This window comes from Alligator mississippiensis, chromosome 5 (genome assembly GCF_030867095.1).
Source record: "Alligator mississippiensis isolate rAllMis1 chromosome 5, rAllMis1, whole genome shotgun sequence".
NCBI lineage: Eukaryota > Metazoa > Chordata > Crocodylia > Alligatoridae > Alligator > Alligator mississippiensis.
Window position 1 is genome coordinate 103,145,420 of NC_081828.1, and position 20,999 is coordinate 103,166,418.

Genomic DNA, 20,999 nt, shown 5'->3' on the forward strand with positions numbered 1-20,999 from the left:
TGTCAGGGATGGGGTGTCCTGAGAGGCCCCCCTCATCTCCCTCTCTTTTTCGGGTGGTAGGGAGGATGCCCGAGCCCCATCATCCGATGAGGCTCCAGCACCGCAGTCCCCGGCCACCCCAGCCACTTCGGCCGGGGCAGGCAGGGGGCAAGGGGAGGCGTCCGCCTCTCCACCTGGTGGGGCTGCCGCACCGAGGGCAGGGGGCGCCACAGACGGGGGAGGGGGCGGTGGGGCCACGGTAGTAGCGCCAGCCCCTCGGCTGGACGATGGCTTCCCGCTGGAGACCCCGGTCCCCTGAGATGGAATGGGGGGGGAAGGAGGTCGGGAGGAAGAGCTCCCAGCCTCCCTGGGCCTGCCGCGTGCCCCAGAGGTCGACGCGCCGTCTCTCGGCGCTGCCGCAGGCGGCGATGGTCCGGCCGCCTTGCTCCGAGGGCACTGCGCGGCCAGGTGGGAGGAGCCCCCGCACTTGAAGCACGTGGTCTCTCCCACAGACAGATAGATAATAAACCGCCGCCCCTCGAGCGTGAGGCTCAGGGAGCGAGGCAGCGACTGGGGGCCCTCCTTGAGGAGCATGAAGACCTGCCTCCGAAAGGACAGGACGTGCTTGCCCTGAGGGTTCTTGTTTCCCATCGGCAGGCGGCGAAAAGGACTCGCAGCAACCCCATAGGCCTCGAGTCCCCTGGCCAGCTCCCGATTGGAAACGTGCGGTGGGACGTTGGAAATCACCACCCTCACTGCCTGAGTCTCTAGGGGCGTGACAGGGTAGTGGATGCCCGCAATGTCCAGGCCCTCCGCGCACACCCTGTCAACCAGGGCGGGCTTGCTCAAATAGATCATCGGGACCGTGTTCACGCGCCCCGCGTAGCGGATGGTACGCCATCCCAGGAGGGCGGCCAGAGCCTCCACGCAAGCCTCGAGCCCCACATGGAGAGGGGCATGAACCCTCAGGCCATGAGACAGTGGGAGGTCCTGAGAGACATCCTCATGCCAGCTGCCAGGCGTAGGAGCCGCCATTCCTCGCCAGGACAGGGTTAAACTGCGAAGCGCAGAAAAAAAAAAAAAAAAAAAAAAAAAAAAGCCTCAGGCTGACACGGGGGACTGGGACTGGGAGGGGGCTGAAAACGCCCCCAAATCGGCCTGAGGGGGGGCAGAGCAACCCCGCAGGGGCTCAGGGCAAGCCCCAAGGCAGGGGCAGATGGCAGGGACCAAGGGAAGGGGCCCTGGGGGAGGGAGGCAGCAGAAATCAAAGGGACAACTCAGGCGGGGGTGGGGGAGGGGCAGAGACAAACGAGGCTGCCAGAGCCCAGGGGAAAAAGGCTCAGAAAGTGGGGGGAAGGGGCAGGGAGGGGGTCCCCAGGGACAGGGTGGGGAGAGGCAAGGGGTTTTTCGGGGGGGGGAAGGGAAAAGGGGGGCAGGGAGTGCGAGGCAACGAGCTGAAAGCACCTGAGCTGGAGGAGCTTAGAAGGGCTTCAGCTGTCGGCGGCCATCTTGAAAGAAAGAAAGAAAGAAAGAAAGACTTTGACTTTTAAGAGACCTTTATTCCCCGGAGGGTGATGACTCGGAGCCAGTCAAAAGCATGTACAAGGATGCCCAAAGCTCTGGGCCTCATGTACAAGGCCTGGGCTCGTGGCCTGCAAGGCCTGCCCGTACACGCTAGACAAAAAAAAACCAACCAACACAACGAACATAAGGACTATTTACAGTATTTACAGTTCTGCCAGGAGGGACACCCATGGAGGCCTCCGGGGTCGACCCGCACGAGCAAAAGTCCAGGGCCTCGGCCCGCTTGACGCGTCTCTGCGGCTTGAGCAGCCGGTGGCATCACAGTACGAGGATCAGGCGTCCCGCCTCGACCCGGCACAGCACCCCCTCGAGGGCCCAGCGCTCCTCAAAGGCGGGCGCCGTCCGCCGGAGGACCGCGTGCTCAAACTCGAGCGAGAGGCGGGCCCGCACCAGCAGGCGGAAGAGCTGCAGGGCGTCGACCATCCCGGTGCCGCTGAGCTGGTTTCGCCGGCTCTTCAGGGTGGCCATCTTGGCCTGGCCCAGCAGGAAGTTGGCCAGGCTGACCGTGGCCCGCTCGGCCGCCCGGTATGGAAAGGAGTGGACGTAGGCGTCTTCGGAGAAGTCTCAGCCCAGTACCCGAAGCAGTGCGCCCAGGGCGGCAAAGAGAGGCTGCAGCCAGGGGCAGTTGAGGAACGCGTGGAAAATGTCCTCATCCAGCACCCCCGGGCAGAAGGGGCAGGCCGCCGAGGCCACTGGGTCCAAATGATGCACAAAGGTGCGGGTGGCCAGGATGCCGTGCACGAGCCGCCACTGCAGGTCGCCGGTCTTCTTGGCGATGGGCGCCTTATACAGCGTGCGCCACGCCGGGGTCCCGGGCCGCACCAGGCGCCGCCACCACGCGGTGTCAGGGTGGCCGGCCAGCACCTGGGCGTGCCGGGTGCGCACCACCCACATGTAGAGGCCCTTGCGGGGCAGGGTGCCAAAAGGGCAGCCCGTATTGCTGCTGGGGGGCACCGGGAGTCTGAGCAGTGTGTTGGGCCGCTCGGCCAGCTCGCCGGGTACCACTGGGATGACGGGTAGCGGTGGGAAGGCGTCTTCTGCGGTGTCCGCGGCGGGGAGGGGCCGGCGAGTCTGGAGATGGGCTTCCAGGGTGGTCACTGCCTCTGTCGGGAGGGCGGCCCTAACGGCCCGCAGAAGCCGCCCCAGAACGCTTCACGAATTTGCGTGTCATCCTTGCGCAGGGGCCATGCTAATCTTCTCTGTATCGTTCCAATTTTAGTATATGTATCTCTTTGAAACTTTTCCAAAAGTACTCTGAAACTCAAGATTTGCAGAAAGCTCACAAAAGTATGATCAAATTCAATTGAAATTCCTAGCCAAGATGGCAAAGAACGTTAAAAAAAAATTAGTGATATAGTGGACAAAGGCTCCCTCTACGTGTTATTTTTACACTGTGGTTAACGTGTTAATCGCAGCATAAATGGGCAGGGTGCTACATGTCCACTCAATTTCAGGTGCCATAAATTGGTCAACATGCCATAAAAATGTTCTGCATAACACATGGAACATTTTTATGGCTGCTTTGTATGACATCTTACATTAAAGTGTGGCCAGGGATAAAAATCAGTTGATAGTTGGGCCTTGCCCCAAGGTTTATAGGGGATGGGAGTGGGAACTGAAAGTCTTCTCTGCTGAGCACCTTAAAGCCCATATCTAGCAGCTCTGGACTGGACTGCCTGGCATGGAGGATCAGAGGGTCCTGGCTGGGAAAGATGAAAGACTTACCCACCAGGGATTTTAAACCCTATGCTCCACAGCTGGTAAGGTTGCTGCACATCAGGGAATAAAGGCTTCTGATGAGGAGAACTGAAGGACTTTAAATCCCAGCTGGGAATCTCTGATCCCTTGTGCCCATCAACCTAACCAGAGCTGCCAGGCTCAGGGTTTTGACTATTAGCTGATTGTTTGCCCCTGTCACTAGGCAGGTCTGGGTCTCAAACTGATGAACTGTCCAACAGGGCTGTCCCAGTGGGGGCCACCAATCAGATGACAATCAGGGTTGCAGCACCCAGCTTTCAACAAGAAGGAATGGTGCATTTGGGATCTGATCTTTGATCTCAAATTTGTGCCTCTTACCATGCAAGTATGGTATGTCAAGAGAGGCACAGTTGTTGGGATGTGGGATCAGATCCTGCTGTGCTATTAAATGAATATGTGCCTGGGGAAAAAGCAGAATCAAAAGGTATTTGCTAATCTGGTTAGCAAGATTCTCTCTCTCTCTAGTGTTTCTAATAGTTTTTTTCAGGCAGATTTGAGTTATATGCAATAGATTCTGTGTTTTGTTCAGGGCTGCACCTAAAGGTTGCACAGATGTTTGCTAACTTAGGAATAGCCTTGGGGGGGGGGGGGCAATATTGACACAGCGGCATGTCTGAATCCAGTTCCTCTGTGCATCCTCCTTGCTGCCACTAGCTAGCCTCTGCAAACTATAGATTCCTAAGACATATTCTCCCTCACAAACGGGCTCACTTACTGTGGCCACCAAAGAATGGAAGTTGAAAGCCTTTACCTACTCCCTCCCTTTCCTCTGGGGAGTTAAGATGGAAAGCAACACTTGGGGCCCAGTAGGGGGTTGAGTAGGTATTTTTGTATACATATGTAATCATAAACAGATGTGAACTTTTAATGTATTGGGATAGTACCTAGATGCTGCAATCCAGCTTCCCTCTGCTGGGTGCTGTACAAGCCTCCTAAAGAAAGAGAGTTTCTTTCCAAAAAAACAGAGCAGACCTGAGAAAAGACTATATAGCATCTGTTAAAAAAGTATGGAAAATATATGAAAAAAGAAATTAACTAATGTATAGTTCTACCTTTGGATAATACCAGTTATACACACACACATATTATTTGATGGTATATTGGGATCAGCTGGAATTTTTCAGGATTGGGATCTTAGTTTCCTGTAAAATTACTTCCTGGCTAGCAGTCTTAAAATTTGGTTTATCTCATCTGGAAGGGAATGGGAATTGCATTCACCACTTTATCTCATCTCATTAGATTACTTTGATGCATACTTCATCAGAACTAGCTGACTATTTCAATCACAGCTGGGTTAACATGCTGGTTTGGGATTCAATGGTAACTTTGACAGTTTTCCATAACTTTAATTCTTTGTCCCTTCTTAATGCTGTAATAAATGAGAATATTTCTAAAACTCTTCTGCTCCAACATGCACTTAGCTTGGAGGTGATAATATCTGTGACAGCATTTGCAAGACTTCTGAGATTCAATGCTATTGCCATTTGCTTTATGTAAAGGAAGATCAAGTTTTGAAATTGTTCACTTGCGGGTGGCATAGCTGAAAGCCAATATAGCAGACAGATTCTATGGCATATTATATGGCCATATTTCATAAATTCATTTTGAATTAAGAGCTCATATTTCTTCAGGACTAACAAAATATCCAACTAATGTTCAGCTCATTTGTAAAGTTTCTATAGCTGTATAGAAACAAAACAATTGCCAAAGAAAAACTTCACTAGGATAAATTGTAATAATGTAGAATGATCTCAGAAAAATAACCTCATTAGAATACTGTAATTCTAAACTTGCTTAAATTGTGCTACAAACCACTTATATTCTGCTACTGTACCTTGTTACTGAAATAACAGACATTAATAGTTCCCCAACCCCCTTCTGAAAATAAACCTTTCTCAGGTTAGTATAGAGTTTAAAATCTTTGAAACAATTCTTTTTAGTTAACAGAGCTGGGGTAAAAGAGATCTGTAACTGCAGGTGGCAGAAAACGTTTCACGGAATTTATCATTATTTCTAAGACTGGAAAGTGCTATAAAAAGTTTGAATTTCCAGAAAGGATATAATGAATAACCAGAAATAATCTTATTTAATGAATAACCCAAAATTGAAATTTCTAAGCTATTTATGGGACATGGGAAAGGTCATAATATTATACAGCACATTCAACCCAAATGCCTGTAGATGTGCCAGGAGGCAGCTCCAACGTTTTGACCAGCTATGTGCTGGCCAACCACCTACAAGGCTCAGTCAATCAGCAAATGAGGGGAAGTTGACTGGATGACCCAGAAATAAAAGGAGGCAGAAAGAGGAATTGAGGAGGAGGACTTAGAGGGGAAAATGGTTGCATGGGGAGGGAGGACTCCTCAAAAGAAGCCCCTCCCCACCCTCAGACATCCTCAGAAGGCTTAAATTGCCAAAAAAATGGCATGCCTGATCTAAGTTAGTGAACCTTGTGAGATGTACTAACTTAGATTAAGATAGGGTTAACCTGATCTCCTGAATGCTGGTTTGTATTTGCCACACGGGCCCAGAGCTGAGAGAGCCTAGTTACTTGCTCCAGCCCCAGGGCTGTGCTACTCCCCCGCCCCCCCAACTGGACTGGGCTACTTTTAGCCCCCTGACACCACCCCCAACCAGGCAAGTCACTTACAGAGATCCAACAAGTGCCCCTGAAGACATCCCCTCCCCAGTCTCACCAAACCCACTCCCCCATGGATGAATCAGCCTCCTTGCTGATTGTGTACATCCCTCCCCTTGACCCCAAGTTACTTGCATCCAGTTCTGTGCATGGCTTTCTGGACTGGCAAACAGGTATACATGCCACTCCCCATCTACATTTAGGTGGTTTAAAATAAGTTCTGTGACAGGCTGAGTGCAATGAATGGCCTCAAGTAGCAAGGCTCCTCAGGTTATCCAGGAGAGATCTGTTAAATTTGGCAGCCAACTGGGAATTATGCAGTAGCATGAAATGACCAGGAAGTTATACAATAATCTTCAGGTTTATTGGAATAATTCAGAAAATGTGCTACAAAAATGAAAATGTATAACCGCTGCCTTTTATTTGCATGGCAGCTGAAGACTTTCTTAACTAGAAAGCTCAGGAGCTCATAGAAAATACTTTTACTTGCAAATGGAAAAGTGATAATATAGTGGCATGAAGAATAAAAGACTCTGAGACCCTTTTTCTGAACAGGAGGGGAGTCATGCAGGGAAGAGCTGGCTTCTGGCTGGGGCTTCCCTACTATACAGTAACAAGGTTTCATTGTGACTTAAAAGGACCATATGTCACCTCAGGTTCCTGCCAGGTTAATGAGGTGATTAGTAAAGATAGGACTTCTATGGGTCTTGGACTCCTGTACGACAGCTACCTCTCTTTGGACTCTGTGGACCAAGACCTTGTGGGGTGGAGAGGCTTCCAGGTCCCAGCAATCCTCAGAGCTATGCTGCCCAAGGTCTTGCCACTCCTGGAAGGGTCACATATGGCAAATGAGTCTGAGGGGAGGTTCCAGACAAATTACAGTCCAACCCCAAGTCCTCAATCGTGGATCAAGTAGAAGATGATGTCAGGATCTCAGCTGCAGAGGATCTGGAGGGGGAGCCCCCCAGAGCCCTCATAAATAAGCCAACAGAGAGCCATGCATGAACAGAGCACACAAACAGGCATACTCTGTGGTGCTCAGGCAGGGAGCAGGCTAGGGGGGGACTTCACCCTAAGGTGAGAGGGGATTGCCCTGAGGCTGATCCCTTGGGCAGCAGCTGCAGCCACCCCAGGAACTGGGGCTCTCCCTGTGGGAGGGGGATTCAGAGAATGGAGCAGCTGGCAGGCTCCTCAGATGAGCCCAGAGCAGCCTGATTGGCTGCCAGGCCAGCACAGGAAATTAAAACCACAGCCTTAAAAGCTGAGGTTTGATCAAGCCCCTGGCAGGTGGGGCTAGTTATCTGAGAGGGCACACATGTACCACCAGCACGTGTGCCCCCTGGACTCACTGGCAGCGGCAGAGGCAGTGGCAGATCTATGGAGTCAGTGGCAGATCCTTAAGGTAAGTGGGGCAGAGGAGCCAGCACAGCTGCAGAGAATCCAGAAGGGGAGACCCCGGAGTCCTCTTAAGTAAGCCAACAGGGAGCTGTACACGAACAGAGTGCACGAACAGAGCGTGCCAGCATTTGTGCCAGCTTTTGCACAAGGCAGGTGCACAGAAGTAGCCAGGAAGGAGCAGCCAGTAGGAGAATAATGAGGACTCGTAGCTCTGCAGATAAGGTTAAGGACACGGCGCGCTGCTGATAGGGACCCTGCTCCAGTGGTACCACCTACCCATGGCTCCTTGGAGGTCACCACCCAGACAGAGCCCTGACCCCTGTCTGTGGAGGTGGCCTGGCAGGGACCCTGCAGCTGATGGGAGAAGGGAGAGTGGGAGCCCCCCCCACCTGTCCCTTTTCTGCCCACCTTTGGGCCCTGGCAGAGCAGGTGAGGGAACTCCAGGAGGCAGTGAGCAGGCTGAGAGGTATCAGGGAGGATGAGGCTGTGATTGACGGGTATTTCCATTCCTTACAACTCCAGATGCCTACAGGAGAAACCCCACAAGAGGGATCCACAACAAAGGAATGGCAGACTGTCACCTCCAGACCCAGGCAGCAGGAGCAGGCTTCAGCTTCCCCACTGAGACTGGGGAACAAATATGAGGCCCTGGCAGCTTTGGTGGAGGATGCAGCAGAGGAGGCCGCAGAGAAAGTAGTCCCTGCAACCCCCACTGGACAGACTGGGGGACCATTGCCCAGCCAGAAGAAGAAACACCAGGTTATTGTGGTGGGCGACTCATGCCTGAGAGGCACAGAGGGGCCAATCTGCCAACCAGATCTTATAGCAAGAGAGGTATCCTACATGCCTGGACCTAAGATCAGCGATGTCACCAAAAGGGCTGGGATGCGACTGGGAGTAGTCCTGACTGGATCATGAAGGACTTCCATGAGCTGGGGGCTGAGCTTAGGAAGTCAGGGGTACAAGTGGTATTCTCCTCCATCCTTCCAGTTGGAAGCAGCCAGCGGCACCAGGATGCCCGCATTGGGGTGGTCAACCAGCGGCTACAGAGATGGTGTCTTTGGGACGGCTCTGGATTCTACAGCCATGATCAGCACTTCCAGGGAGGAGGCTTCCTGGGATGGCATGATCTTCATCTATTTCCTACAGGTATGCATCTGTTCTCCCACAGGTTGGCTGATCTCCTCTGTAGAGCTTTAAACTAGGTTTGACGGGGGATGGGGAACCAGTGGTCAAGGAGAACTCAGGGTTGTTGAACCACAAACAAGGCAGTGAACCAAACCAGGTAAGCACTAGACATCGAGGCAAATGGGCACCAAGAGCACCCATCAGGGGGCTAATGTGTCTTTACACAAATGCTAGGAGTATGGGGAATAAGCTGGAGGAGCTCACACTCCTACTTGCTAGCACCCAGTGTGACCTGGTTGGCTTAACAGAAACATGGTGGGATTCTACTCATGACTGGGAGGTAGGCATTGAGGGGTACAAGTTGTATAGGTAAGAAAGAGTGGGGAAATAAGGCGGGGGTGTAGCTCTTTATGTTAGGGAGCAGTACACATCTACCATCATCAAGGAAAGGGAAGAGGAGGGGAATACTGAATCATTATGGGTCAGGATACAGGGAGGTCCAGGGGAAAATAATTTGGTAGTGGGGGGTCTACTACAGACCTCCTCTTCAGGATGATGAGCTAGACCTGGTATTCACCAGGCAGCTCTCAGAGGCCATTCAGGTGAGAGAGTCGGTGGTCATGGGGGACCTAAATTACCTAGAAATCTGCTGGGAGGAGCAGATGGCCAAAATATACCACTCACGTAGGTTATTAAACTGCATGCAGGACCTCCACCTAACCCAGGAGGTGTCCAGTCCCACTAGGGGTAATGCCTTGCTAAACTTGGTCTTAGCAACAGGGGATGATCTCGTGGGTAACCTGCAAGTGCACAGTAGCCTGGGAGATAGTGACCACTATTTGGTCGAATTTGCAGTCCAACAAAGGGTGGGAAAAATAACCAGCAAGGCTAAAGTGTTAAACTTCAGAAGGGCCAATTTTAGTAAATTTAGAAGGCTAGTTAGTGAGGTGGCTGAACTCAAGAGCATCGAGCATATGGGGTCCAGGAGGGTTGGCTGTTTCTCAAGGGAGTGATCCTTGGAGCACAAAAGGAGACTATTCCATTACGCTGGAAAGGGGGCAAGGGGTCTGAAAAGGCCCCTTGGTTGAACAGGGAACTCCAGAAAAGACAGGGCAAAGAAAGAGATTTATAGGCAGTGGAAGCCTAGGGCAGCCACTAAGGAGGAATATACCTCCCATGCGCACTATTGCAGGGAATCAGTTAGCCAGGCCAAGGCAGGCCTGGAGCTTAGGCTGGCTACAACAGTCAAGGACAATAAAAAGTCCTTCTACATATACCTAGTGAGCAAAAGGAAGGTGCAGAGTAACACGGGGCCCCTGGAGGACAAATCAGGTCAGTTGGTGGCTGACACAGGGAAAAACGCAGAGCTCTTCAATGAGTTCTTTGCTTCAGTATTCCTAAATACTGGCAAAACAATTCCTCCAATTTGAACATAGACAGATGTCTGGAAGGCACTAGACCACCAATGGTTAGTGCTGACTTAGTTAAGGAGCACTTGGAGGAGCTGGATGGGTGCAAGTCAGCAGGCCCGGATGACCTCCATCCACGGTGCTGAAGGAATTGGCCAGTGTCATAGCTGAGCCACTGGCACAGCTGTTTGAGCACTCATGGTGTGCTAGCCAGGTCCCTGAGGACTGGAAAAGGGCCAACGTGGTGCCCATTTTTAAGAAGGGGAGAAGGGATGAGCCAGGTAACTTTAGGCCAGTCAGTCTTACCTTTATCCTTGGGAAAACACTGGAAAAAATCTTTAAAGAGCACATTTGTGAAAGCCCAGCAGGGGAAATGATCCTGAAAGGAAACCAGCATGGGTAGATCCTACCTGACAAACCTTATAGCCTTTTACGACCAGGTAACACATTGCCTTGACACTCGAGCTGAGGCAGATGTCATATACTTGAACTTTAAGAAGGCCTTCAATACTGTTTCACATCCTAATCTGATAAGGAAGCTCATAGGCTGCGGAGTGGATGCTTACACAGCCAGGTGGGTGGCAAACTGGCTTCGGGACCGCACCCAGAGAGTGGTGGTGGATGGGTCATTTTTGACCTCGAAAGAGGTGGGCAGTGGTGTCCCGCAGGGTTCAGTCCTTGGACCGGTGTTATTTAATACCTTCATCAGCAATTTGGACAAGGGTGTGGAGAGCACCCTGTCCAAGTTTGCAGATGACACCAAGGTATGGGGCAAAGTTAAGACACTGGAGGGCAGGGAGCAGATTCAGGCCAATCTGGACAGGTTGGTACAATGGGCAAAACAAAACAGGATGCAATTCAACAAAGACAAATGCAAGGTACTCCACTCCTCATAGCTGACCCCAAGATGAACATGAGCTGATAGTGTAATGAAGCCATCAACAAAGCCAATTGCACCTTATCATGCATTAGCATATGCATGACTAACAGATCGAGGGAGGTGATGCTCCCCCTCTATGCGGCACTAGTCAGGCCACAGTTAGAGTACTGTGTGCAGTTCTGGGTGCCACATTTCAAGAGGGATGCAGAGAATCTGGAGAGGGTCCAGAGGAGGGCCACTTGTATGATAAGTGGCCTCTGTACCAAACCCTATGAGGGGAGGTTGCGAGATCTGGATCTCTTCAGTCTTCACAAGAGATATCTGAGGGAAGACCTTGTAGCAGCCTATATAAGTTTATCAAGGGAGGACAACAGAAATTTGAAGATACGCTATTTAGCAGGGCGTTCCTAGGAGTAACTAGGAATATGGGTACAAACTAATGGAGAGTAGATTCAGGTTAGACATTAGGAAAAAATTCTTCACAGTAAGGGTGGCCAGAATCTGGAACGGGCTGCCAAGAGAGGTGGTACTATCACCTAACTTGGAGGTCTTCAAGAGGAGGCTAGATAAGCACCTGACTGGGGCCGTCTGACCTCGGTCCTTTTCCTGCCTGGGGCAGGAGGTCGGACATGATGATACTTCGGGGTCCCCTCTGACTCTACAATCTATGAATCTATAAATCTAAATGGCTATAAAAACAGAAGAAGGCTTCATCAAGATGGAGGTCTCCTATAGTCTAGGATTTTCCCTTGCTGGGTCCAGATCTCCACTTTGTCAAGATTATGGGGGGTTTTTCTATATACTAGGTTCCTCACATTAAACCAAGTCATGCACAGGCTTCTACCACATGAAACAACACTCTCCCATACAACCTTCAAAAGTCCTGTCATGATGACAGACAGAACCAGTGATTTCAGCCGTTTCAAGCCATAAATCTGCACTCAGGCAGGGGTAGCTTGACGGTTGTCTTGCACCTGGGTTGAGAGAGGGTATAATTGAGCAGCTGCTACCATGACTGAGCAGTCCTATTCAGCATCCTCTCTGCTCATACTACAAGGGAAGGGGCCTAGAAAAGGTTCCTTAAACCTAGGCTGTTTTATCCCCTCCTGGCTAGATAACCACATATAGTGGGAGCATTTTCTCTTCAAAAATACATCAAGGTCTTGAGACACTTCCATTTGCCATCCAAAGTGGGGTCAGGCAAGGATATATTATCACCGCAATTCTGTTCTCCATTTTTTTGACCATCATTCTGGTTCTCATTAAGGTCTGAAATTGATATTGAGCACTGAATGGATGGAAGACTTAAATCTATTATATTTTTACTCAAAGACAATGATTATACTCAAAATAATCATCCTTGACTTTCAGTACACTGATAACTGTACCACCCTTGCACAGATTGAGGAAAACCTCCAGACTGTTCTGGATCTCTGCAAAAGCCAACCAAACTTGGGGACTCTCTCTCAACTTTGGGAATTGGGAATTGGCTCTGTGGTCAGACCCAGAGGGTGGTGGTTGACGGAAGTCAATCATCATGGTGCGCTGAGACCAGTGGGGTCCCCCAAGGCTCTGTCCTTGGGCCTATATTATTCAACATCTTCATTAATGATGTAGGCATTGGCATCAGAAGTGGACTGGCCAAGTTCAGCAATGACACCAAACTTTGGGGTAAAGCATCCACACCTGAGGACAGGAAGGAGATACAGACTGACCTTGACAGGCTCAGAAAATGGGTGGATGAGAACCTGATGGTGTTTAACACTGAAAAATGCAAGGTACTCCACCTTGGGAGGAAAAACCCACAGCATACTTATAGGTTCGGCAGTGCTACACTGGCTAGCACCACAGATGAATGGGACTTGGGGGTCATGATTGACCACAAGATGAACATGAGCCTTCAATGTGATGCTGCAGCTAGTAAAGTGAACAAAATGCTGGCTTGCATCCATAGATGCTTCTCAAATAAATCCCAGGACATCATACTCCCATTGTACTTGGCCTTGGTGAGGCCGCAGCTGGAGTACTGCATCCAGTTTTGGGCTCCACAATTCAAAAAGGATGTGGAGAAACTTGAGAAACTCCAGAGAAGAGCCACATGCATGATCAGACTTCAGGAAAACAGACATTATGATGACAGACTGAGAGCTATGGGACTCTTCAGCCTTGAAAAGCGCAGGCTCAGGAGTGATCTGGTGACTGCCTGTAAGTTTATCAGAGGTGCTCACCAGGATCTGGGGGAACTTCTGTTCACCAGAGCGCCCTAAGGGATGACAAGATCGAACGATTACAAACTCCTCCATGACCGTTTCAGCCTGGACATAAGAAAGAACTTCTTCACTGTCCAAGCCCCCAAGGTTTGGAATAGACTGCTGCTGGAAGTGGTTCAAGCACCTACTTTGAACACCTTCAAGAGACATTTGGATGTTTATCTTGCTGGGATCCTGTGACCCCTGCTAACTTCCTGCCCCTGGGGCAGAGGCCTGAACTTAACGATCTTCCAAGGACCCTCCAGCCCTAATGTCTATGAGTCTATGAACTTTAAGAAGACTAAAGTGCTCTATCAGCCTATTCTAAGACACAAAAATAGCCCCCTCCCCCCCCCTCATATTATCACTGGGGGAAAGACCCTGGTGGTAATTGAGCACTCCCCTTACCTTAGTAGCCAGCACTCTCAGAGAGCAAAAATTAATGAGGAGTCCAGTACAGAATCTGGTAAAGAGGTGCTTCCTTTGGGAAATTACTCTGGTGTGTTTTATTGATTGGGATCTCTGAAAAGACACCACAATCCAGGTCTACAACACAATCACGGATGTGAAATGTAGGTGACTTACCATAGTTTTCTCAAGAACCTGAAGAGATATCACCAACAATGGCTCCAAAACATCCTCCACATTAAGTGGGAAGATTGTCACACAAACACCGGTTAATGTTACCAGCACTGAGTTGGTGATCATAGAATCATAGAAAATTAAATTTGGAAGGGACCTCAGGAAGTCATCTAGTCCAACCCCTTGCTAAAAGCAGGACCATAATTTTCCTTGCTGCAACTTGAGACCGTTTCTCTTTGTTCTATCATCTGCCACCATTGAGAATAGTCTATATCCATCCTCTTTTGAATCCCTCTTCAGGTAGTTGAAGGCTGCTATTAAATACCCTCTCAGTCTTCTCATCTGTAGACTAAATAAGCCCAGTTCCCTCAGCTTCTCCTCAGAAGTCATGTGCTCCTGTCCTTTTACCATTTTTGTTGCCCTCCACTGGAGTCTCTCCAATTTGTCACATCCTTTCTGTAGTGGGGGATAATACAAGACAGACATTTTCTGCCTTTCTGGAGTTTCTAGATCATTTTAGTTTATGAATTAGAAGTTTCGCATGAACAAGTAAAGACACACTAAACTCAAACACACTGCTTTTCTGCCTGAACACATGCAGATTTTCCTTTTTTGCTTTTTCTTTCTTGATTCCATTCTATCCTTCTTTCCTTCTTTAAATTCAGAAATTAAATTATTATAATTTATTTCAGATTAGATCTCAGTGACAAAATAAAAATAAATAAATAAATATCTAAAGTGCCCTCATAAAATAAGACTGTTGTATTATTCCACGTGTCAGATTAAGGTGTTTAGCATTCAAATAAAGCTGAAAAAAATGAGAATTGACCTGAGAAAACATAGGAACTGTGAAATATAGCTGTAAATTTTATATGCAGCTGAAGAACATAAAACTTGCATTCTATAAGCAAGTTAGCAACCTGTTTACCATTATTACTATTCTTGCTTGAGTTGCTTTATTTCTTCTAAGTGCTACTTAATTCAACTGGCTAAAAAAAAGGGGGAAAAAAAGAAGTATACAGAGGTTGTTATTTTTATATCTCATAGGGGTTTTACAGGGCAGCTGTATGCCCATGGCCAACCTTTGGCTACTGGTGCCAAGAGTGTGCTTCTGTGACTGTGGCAGCAGCCTCCTCACCACATCTCTGTTTCTGCCTCCTCCCCACATCTCCCAGGTCAGTGACCAGGGCTGATGTCCCAGTTGTCCCACCTTAGTTATGATCCTGGTTCTTCTAGGCAGTTCAGCCATATCATTACTATCATCTTAATTCACTATCAAGTTAAATAAATGCTTAGGTGGGCATAGAGAATAGGAAAGAAGGCAGGCTAGGTTTGCATCTTTGCACTGACTAAATCAGAGATGACTATTGCATAAGGTTTCATGAGCCTGGGCTGACTTCATCAGATGCTGGGAAAGGACATGTACAGAGTCATGTATAAGTGGAAAGAGTGATTTGAATACAAAAGATAGGAATCACAGAATCATAGAAAATTACAATTGGAAGGGACCTCAGGAGCTCATCCAGCCCAACCTCCTGCTCAAAGTAGACCATCCCCAACTATATCATCCCAGCCAAGGCTTTGACTAGCCAGGTCTTAAAAACCTTCAAGGATGAAGATTCCACCTCTCTGGAGGTGCATCTACACATGCCTATTGATGCACAGCAATAAGCTCTGGATCTTATCACTCTGGAGCTTATTGCCACTAGGCACACATCTGCATGTTGAGCCAGAGCAGACCAGCCCTGGCTGTCAGGGGGCCCCAGCTCAATGTGCTGGCGGAGGAGCTGGCTGGGGTACAAGGGTAAGCATTGGACTGGTGGGCAGACAGCCCCCACACTGAAGCACACTTGTGCCCCAGCCAATCCCTCCAGCTGTAATAAGAAGCCACCTTTTTGCCTACCCCAATACCATAAAGTCCCCCTTCACATAGCAAAGACTTCTTGCCCGCACTGCCAGCCCCTCCTTGGGGTATTTCTCTTTATTCTGCCTTTTCTTCCTTCCTCCCTTCTCTTTTTTCTTTTCACTATAAGGATAAGGGTATGGAATTATTTAGGTATTCTATAAAATTGATGCTTTATGCAATCACATTTGATAAGGGCTTTTATAGATATAGTATGGTATTGTGTATTTGTATTTTTCCCCTCGTTGTATTTGGTATGCTATCTATTGCATGTGCCATGGCATTTCATCTTTTATATTTTATGCTTTCAACCTTATAACAAATGTATTTTATTTTTTTTAGAAGTAATTTGTGCTCTGTAACAATATTAGCAAGGGTGGGAATCAAACTACTGTCTCTATGTATTGAGCTGATCTCTATGAATGGGAGTGAGTGAGTGATTGTGTAAGGACAGTAGGTAGTTACAATAATTAGTCCATGAGCAAGGATTAACACCTATGAAACCACAGACTAACAACAGGAAAGGATCAGTACAGAGATGGGAACTCCCTGAAACTTCATTGTTAAAGGAACAGAAGCCCCTGTTTGAGTTAATGCGGGAGACCGACCATTGGGACTGAATAATACCTCCCAATCAGCTGCTTTCAGAGCCCAGACAATGCCAAAAACTAAATTAATCAAAATCACCAACAGACACTTGGAACTGCATGTACCAATGGACATGACCCTGGGGGCTGACAGCTGTTCCCTGGCAGGCACTCAGGGGATGTCCCACAAGGGTCAGGGATCCATGGATTGTGCAAATATGAAAGCTGGGGACAGCATAGAAGTCTGCTAGAGGAGGATAAGAGGCAGTGAAAAGTGACCTTTGGTGGCACCCTCTTGATCTGATCAGCACTCTCCCCATCCAGCCAGAAGGACCAGCTGGTTACCCTCTTCTGGGAACAACACCACTTGGATGAAACCTCAACTGGCCATCGACGGCACACTCCAACACCACCCCTGCGGTTTTCAACCCACTGCGCCTTAACACACACAGGGTCATCTATGTCACAAGTTTTGCCTGTCAGCACCTTGAGGTGCAGTTTCCCCCAAACTCCTACACCTATCTCCTTGAAACTTGGCAGGCTTTGTGGCCTCACCAATGGGCTACCACCCCTGCAGTTTTCACCCCCCTGTGGTGTAACACATACACGTGACATGAGTTTTGCTTTCAAGAATTTGGGGTCCAGTTTACCCCAAACCCCTGCACCGATCTTCTTGAAACTTGGCAGGCTTCATGCTCCAAGCAGAGGCTGCCACCCCTGCAGGTTTCACCAAAATCAGACAAAAAACAACAAAGTTATAGATATTTCATTGATTCCCCATTATACCCTATGGCTGGATCTCCAAGGCGGCTCTGAAGCTTCAGAGCCGCTTCAGCCAGATCCAAGCCAGAACCTGGTACGTAGCTCCAGATCAGATCACTGGCATCCAAAAGTGACCAGATCCGAAGCCGGATCGAATAGCTGCCTACTTGTAGATGCTTACTGAAGGAACTACTGGCTCTATTTCTGGTGCCAGGAAGGCCAAAAACAGAAGGATGGTACATTTGAGTGAAGATTTTAAAAAGGGAGATGCCCAGAGAAAAGGGAGAGAGAGAGATAGGAAAGACAAGAGGAGCTTGAGAGAGAATAGCTGGGGCTGTTTATTCCTGACAGATTGCTTGGGCTTTGGGTTGTATTGCCATGGACCAATAAAGGTTATCTGGTTTTAAGAAAAGCTGACTGCTTTCTTGCTTGTTACTTCAGGAACACATCATGGCTCTCTAGAAGCCCCCTCCAAATCTCTGAAAATAGCTTTCTGAGGGCTGCCACAGATAGCAAATGGGGAGTTGAGAGATGTGGTCAGGGATGAAAGGCCAGACCTTGGAGCCCAAGGAACTCATCCACTCTAGAAGCTATGTCTAGACCTCCTTTAGGAGGTACTGGAAGCGAGTATACAAGGCTGAGAATCACAAGCAGATGCTCCCCACGAGGAATCCATGATAGCTTGCAATGTCTGTCTGTCCATACCCTTAGTTTCTTAATGTAGTCTGTCTTTTAGACGAGTTGAAAACAAAACAAGGGAAGACTAACAAGAGAGTGGGGGGTGGGGGGGAAACTAGAAAATGTTTGTTATAAAATAGTGGTTTATTTAAAGGACTACTTTTAGGCTTCTGTAGGTTCAGGAATGTTAAGATTAGTATAACAAATACAATCTCCCCTAAAGCTATATCCTTTAAAAGTGTTATTCTATAGAATACAGAACTGTGCTTTTGATATTAACCAGGTGCTTTTCAAATTTACTATAGATTTTAGCATTTAAGTGTCTTTTTATACAGTGCTGTGTTAAGCAACAAATTGCAATTGTGATAATGTTGCTGTGCTGCAACTAGTTAAGCACTGATTAGTTCATAGCTGAAAGTTTTTAATAACATTTGTTCATTTCTTCTCAAGTGTCATATTTTCATTCCAAGTATAAATAACCTGTATATTCTCCTTGACCCAATTATTTGCTTTATTACAATACAGCTTAATCGGTTTAGAGAGATTAATCTATTTGTTAATTTAAATATTACTCAATATTAATGATTCTATCAAAAGCCTAAGAAGGCATTTATTACTTCAGATAGCAAGATTGGTATGGTGCCTATTTTAAATCCTAAATGAGCCTCACTGGTGTTCCTAAAGCTACTGAATCACTGTAAACACTTCTATTCCAACCTGCGCAACCCCAAGTGTCCTCCTACACATTAACGATAAGAAAACCTAAAAGGGATAATATTCATAAGGATTTCAGGAGTCCAGCATTAATCACTGTTAACCTAAATAGAAGCTTGTTTGGCACAGTAGAGGAGAGCAGCAAAGTTGTGATGTTGTGATTTCAAGGTCTTAAATCCAAGGTGATCAGAAATTGAAATCAAAATGGGGGAGGGGGAAGGCAACTGAGCTCTTCTGTGTAAAGCACAAGATTGACAGAATTGTGATCTGTAAACTATCTCACCTCACAATCACTCTGTGGATATAAATGAATCTCAGAGCTAATGAAATCTGGAATTTCCCACTGTGGACCTTGGACTCTTATCAGCTTTCATGCGTCAATTGTTCCATAAGCAGATAAGGTGGGAGACAGAGAGGTGTCACATCTTGAAGAAAGTGCTATAGCTTGTACCATTGTACAAAACTCATTGTTACACCTCCCTCCCCCAGTGTACAGCACACTGGCTCCAGACGAGAAATGGAGCGGTTTGTGTTGGGATTGTAAGCAGTGTACTTCTGAGGCAATATTAAAGCAGCTTTAATATATGCTAGTTGAAAGGATGTACAGAATGGAGCACAATGATACCAAAAGCCAGGAAAGGCAGTTCTTGACCATGAATTAAAAGTGAATGTGAATTGCAACTAAAGAGGAGAAATAAAGGAATGAACCACCAACATAACGGGATACAGACATGTTCTCAACTTGTCCATCCCCCATTTGACTACCAAGTCTGGAACTGAGTATTTGAAAGGTAATTTACCTGTTTGGCCTCTCACTTGCAATAAACGTGAAAGCAAATCTCTACAGTGACTGCAGCATTTTTGATACTTTAATGTGGTGGGATGTCAGATTGCTCTGTGCCAGTCATACTGCACTCTTAGCTGTGAGTACAGGGGATAGAATTTATGCTGTTTGCCAATGATTTCCACACTGATCATACTCCTGTGGTCATTTGAAGGGTTTCCTGAAGCAGGCAATTTGTCTGGAAATGGTTGTTGTAGCAACACTTCTGATAAATCTTTTCTGGGGTACAATCACCCCAGTTTTCCAAAGTGCATTGGCACAGCAATCCCTTGAACGTTTATGGACAAACAATAAGAGTCCACTGACTTATGGAGCACACTTCCTAGATTTATGATACTTGACATGGAGTCTAGATATACTTAAATGTCAGGGCAAGCTATTTCAGTCAGGTTATTTGTAGTTTATACCAAAGGTGTGCTTGCTTGTCTTGGTAGTCTTTAAAGACAGATCCATCACCAATGAATGGTGGAAGAAACATGTCCAAGAGCTCCTGCACCACAATCCTAATTTTAAGGACCATGCCATGAAAACCATTCCACAACACCCTTGCAGATCCATCAACTTAAAGAGGCCTTGAAAGATATTAAGCAGATGAAGAACAACAAAGCATGTGATCCTAATGGAATACCAGCTGAAATATATAAGGTAGAAAGAAGCTCTCTCTAACTACAAGTTATAATGAAAATATGGAAACATGAAAAAAAATACAGTGTCTTTAGAGATTCAGAATTGTTGCCATAATCAAAGAAATGAGATAGATTTGATCACAGCCATTGTTGTGGTGTTGCACTCCTGTCCATAGCAGGGAAGATCCTCACCCATACTCTCCTCAAAAGAGTCACTTTTATTGCTGAGCATATTCCACCCAAATCCCAGCATGGTTTCAGACAACTCAGAACTACAGTAAATGTGATCTTTTTTGCTAGACAGCTGCAGAAGAAGTTCTGTGAGCAACACTGAGCTGTTTACATCACTTTCATTGACCTGACTAAGGCCTTTGATTCAATCAACAGAGAGGCCCTATGGAAGATCCTGATGAGATTTGGATGACCACCAAAATGTGTTACTCTTATCAGACTCCTTTGTGATACCATGCCAGCAACCTTCCTAAGCAATGGCTCAGAAATGGACTAGTTCACTATTAGAACTGGTGTCAAGCAAGGTTATGTGATTGCACAAACACTCTTGTCCATCTATACCACAGCTATTCTGCATCTCATTGCTGGCAGACTTCCATCTGGAGACAGAATCCAAAATTACATGGATGGACATTCCATTAGCATTAACTGGTTACATTCCATATCCAAGATAACCAGCACCTCCATTACTGATCTTCAATACTCTGACAATTATTTTATGCATGCCACTCAATTGAAGAGTGCCAGGTCATACTTTACTGCTTTTGTGAAGCATATGACATACTAGAACTCACTGTCAGTTGCCCAGAAGAAACAAAATACTTAAGTAATCCATCCTAAACCAACCAGCTGCACCTTTATGCATTTAAATTAGGGGATAATCCTTGGAAAACCTTGAGCATTGCATCTATGTACCTTTCAAAAAAGTAAACATAAATGATGATATTTAACACCAGATAAAATCTGCTAGTTCTTCCTTTGAATATCTCCAAAATCATGTCTTCAATGATGATGAAAACAGGGCCTAAACCAAACTTCCTGTCTACCAGGCTGTTGTCATTCCTACCCTGATCTATGGATGTGAAAAATGGACACCATATCAACAACACTTGCAAGCTACTGGCAGCAATGTCTTCAGAAAGTCCTCTATATCAGTTGGAAGGGCAGAAGAATGTATGCCATCATTCTGGCTCAAACAAACACCACAAGCATTGAAGCCATGTTTATATGGCACCAGCTTCACCATGCCAGAAGGATACCTGACATCC

The 20,999-nt window shown here is 47.3% G+C and overlaps 1 pseudogene; it reads right to left on the reverse strand.

Moving 5' to 3' along the window:
• Window positions 1-2,707: 2,707 nt before the first annotated feature.
• LOC132251023 (U6 spliceosomal RNA) lies at window positions 2,708-2,802 on the reverse strand (annotated as a pseudogene).
• Between the last annotated feature and the right edge of the window lie 18,197 nt (window positions 2,803-20,999).